Raw genomic sequence first — 4102 nt, 5'->3', positions numbered from 1 at the left:
GTGCGGTGCGGTGCGGGGTATTTGCCGAGCCCCTCAACTGCAGTGCCGCCTCGCCGCGACACCCGCCACACAAAGCGCACCTGAGGGCTCGCCGTGCGCACCTGTTCGGCCGTGTACCGCTGCACGCGGCATATTCATGAAGACATGATGATCAGATGGAAAGAAGACACGTGCAGTAAGATGCCGGAAGAGCGAAAGAGCGTGTCGGTGCCCTCAAAAGTGAAAAGACTCAGCGCAGTTTTTTAATGTTTTTCCTCGCAGGTAGGTCTAGGTGAGGTGCTCCTCTGGCGGACCTCGCACCCTTTCATTCCCGCTTTTAATGCTTGTCCGGTGAGAAGATCTCCGAGCCACGGATCCAGCGAATAAGCGCCAAGAGCCTCAGAGCTCAGAGCCTCGCCAGCCTCCTTTCACGCGTGTCAGTGGCAGTGCGCATCACTTTCCTCCTTTACCTCGTTACGAAGTTGTTGTCCCTGCCAATGGCCCTATTTGGAAAATGTGAACAACATCAAAAAACAAGTTTCGGTGAGCAACTGTAACTTTGGTAACGACAAAGAGAAATTACGTTTGACTCGAAACGAGGCTCACTTGACTTCCTCGCGCGCCGTTATAAATCAGCCGCGTCTGGCGATAACACGGCGCAATTTCTGAATGAAACGGCACGAGGTGACAAAGGAGAGGCGCTTCTCCTGGTCGATACCTGGTCGGTGCCTCACACAGAGCAGTAAGACTGCTGCCCATTACTGCCGCTGCGCTCCGATTGTCCCCCGCACCTCTGCGCTTCGGATCTCAGTGGAGAAAGTCGCAGTCTTGCCCGACCCTTCGGAAAAGCCATCCAGAAATCTGTATTTAAGGCGACTCGTGCGTAACGCTTTGTCGTCATGTAGAGAGCATATGAAATGGGCTCTCGGCATCCACAGTGAAGAGGCGTATTTTGTCAGCAGCCCTACTGAACCCAGCTGACCTAAGACATGGGTATAAAGGATGTAATGTGTTTAGTGCGCATAATTGATTTGTGAGTGTGTGTGCTGAACTCTGTGTATTTCCATCTAGAGACTGGAACTTGTTGGAACACATTATTTATATCCCAGGGTGTGTTTTATTGCTGTGTCTGTTATCACAAATATTCCGACATGGGTTGTGTGTAAAATTTAACAAATGGTAGAATACACTCAGCATTAAAATTCTTATACATGTGATGTAAAGTAATAGGGGGCGCGGTGGCGCAGTGGGTTGGCCCATGGTCCTGCTCTCCAGTGGGTCTGGGGTTCGAGTCCCGCTTGGGGTGCCTTGTGGCGGACTGGCATCCCGTCCTGGGTGTGTCCCCCTCCCCCTTTGGCCTTACGCCCTGTGTTACCGGGTAGGCTCTGGTTCCCTGTGACCCCGTATGGGACAAGCGGTTCTGAAAGTGTGTGTGTGTGATGTAAAGTAAGAAGTTGCCATTTCCACTGTCTTTACAGGAGCAGAGTTTAGTCAATGCTCTATTGATCTCTTATCAGAAACTGCTTGTCTGGTTCTGGGTCCAAAGCCTTTCCCAAAACCACAAACTTTATGGGAGGGTACACCATGGACAGGACACCAATCCATCGCAGGGTAATCACACACACTCTTTCAGCGACACTATGGGTAATTTATGCTCAACAGTTGCCTTTAAACGTGTGTTTGGACTGTAAGAGGAAATCACACCTGGAGGAAACCCATACAAATACACACCAAAAAAAAAGAAAAAAAAAAACTGCGCACACACTTAGACTGATTTAAACCCATATCCAAACCAATGGTCCATGATGTATCAGCACAACCCACTGCTGTACTGTGCCTTCCCAAGCCAAGCAGTAAATTATCCAAATTGTGTGGATTAATTACTTATGGGTAATATCTGTAAAAAGTTGACATGTTAGTTTAAACAATTAGTGTTTTCCTTTCTATTTTCAGTAGATGTAATCAATTTTAATGTTAGTCTTGTCTCCCATGTAGTCTGTGTAATGATTATGATCTTAATTAGTGTCCCTCTAGTAATTTCATGCCATTTTAGTCATTGTTCAATTAGTACTGAAGGCAGCTGCAGAAAAGCTTGAATTTCCTGAAGGATTATTTTGTGCCAAATATAAGCCCATTTCCAGAGGAACACATTTAAGTTATGAATCTGTATTACAATGACTTGCACAGATACTGAAATTATATAAAATGTCTGCGCTGTGTTTGTATGGGCTGTTCACAGGCCTTTATTTCAACTTTGGTAGGATTTTGTTGAGAGTTAAGAATCTGTGTGAAAACCATGTTGAGGATTTTGACACAGAAAAAATGTTTTCCATGTATCTATCTAACTGTTGAAAAAGTTAGCTAGATAAGTTTAGCCGATTCAACCATTTACAGTGAATGTCATCAAAAAGTTTTTTTTTTTTTTTTTTTTTTTTGCAGTTTAGTCTTTTCATCATCATTCGAGAAACAGAGTCTCATAAGTATTTTTTTTATAATGAACACATCTATAACACTTCTCTTCAGCTTTTTTTAATTTGGTTATTAAAAGGTCAGACTGATTTTACACACATCATCAATAAACATTATGATTTACCATAGAGATAAAAATACAAAGTAGCTTGCTTTTGTGTATTTTGAACTGTTTATGTTTGCATAACACTTTCACGGAATAACTAATTATTCATTGATTTCTTCTGCCCACGCAAATCTTTGATGTGACATCTATATTTTTCATGACTCCAGTTTGAATTTATTTACTACTTAATGTAATCATGAATATGGTGTTGCAGTACTGAGTGTGAAGTATGAAGGACAACAAACTATTTCATATTTGCATCACATTGCATAGCAACACTGAACACATTAAAATGCAGTTAATGTGACACATTAAAAGTCAGTCTTGTTATTGCAGATTATTATCACTTGAGGAGAATGGCTATTAAAACAGCTTTTTAATATCTTCATGACCTTAATGTTCAAAGTGTTTATTTCAGCTGAAGGCAAATTTATCTGCTGCTTTATATGGTTGGAAAAAAACACTTTTTTTCAGACGTTTGGTATTTGATAAACTATGGCATGTATCCTCAAATGAAAATTACACAAAATACCCCCAAAGCGTCCAGCCAATACTGAACTTTCCCGAGTTTAATCAGTGGTTTATTTAATAGCATATTACTTCATGTCTGAAATGTGTTTTAGAATTGATAAGTTATTCATCTCTGTTGGACACAGATGACACATTGTTTGTAGTCATTGGAAAACGCCTCCAAGAAATTAGGCATCAGAAAGGTATTCCATCATATAAGTAATATGTAACTCGTTCTTTATTCATGTTCACATGAGATTTTCTCTCTCCTTTTTAATCTTCCAGTGGTTTTCCTATGAGGTGCAGATATTGCATATGCAGACTGAGGTAATGTGCGCTGGATCTATTTATATCATGAAGGCTCAGACCTCTTATGCATCATATCTTTACGAGGATGGGATACAGCAGCAGAAGACAATGCCAGGTTCATCCATGAGTTTAGAAGAATATATGTCCAATGGACAAGCGGTACCCACAACTGAAGTGGAATAATGTTCTCTGCAAAATCCCAGTTTCTCATGCAATATGCTGATGGTAGTAGCTGCTGGGTTTTCTTAACACATACAAACAATACCGCAGTTTGGTAATTTTCTGGACAAGGTTTTAAACACAGAATGAGACTCCACTCAGAGAATCATTTAGGCACCATGATGGAAACAGGATTTGAAATCCAACCACAGGTATGGATGCAATTTTCCACTTTAGTATAAAACTATTTTGCTGGCTTCAAACTGCATGCACAATGTTGGGACAGCAATGATAGTTTCTCTTGAGTTTGATGAAGGGAATTTCTTTGAACATGAACTCTTTCCACTCCACGGATTACTGGAGGACCTCGTCAGTGGTAACTGGAATTGCTTACATTGTCTGTGTATCACATTCTAAAGAAAAGCAAATTAACTGGGAAATCTGGAATTGTTTTTCAGAGCTGCTGTAATACCTTTCAAAGATACATGTTTCATTTACATTTTATTTTGTATTCATTCACAGCAGCTGATTACTGTCCAGAGCCACTCATTGTCAGTGTAAATCACATTT

Source organism: Scleropages formosus, chromosome 14 (assembly GCF_900964775.1).
Source record: "Scleropages formosus chromosome 14, fSclFor1.1, whole genome shotgun sequence".
Classification (NCBI taxonomy): Eukaryota; Metazoa; Chordata; class Actinopteri; order Osteoglossiformes; family Osteoglossidae; genus Scleropages; species Scleropages formosus.
This window is presented reverse-complemented; position numbering follows the sequence as displayed.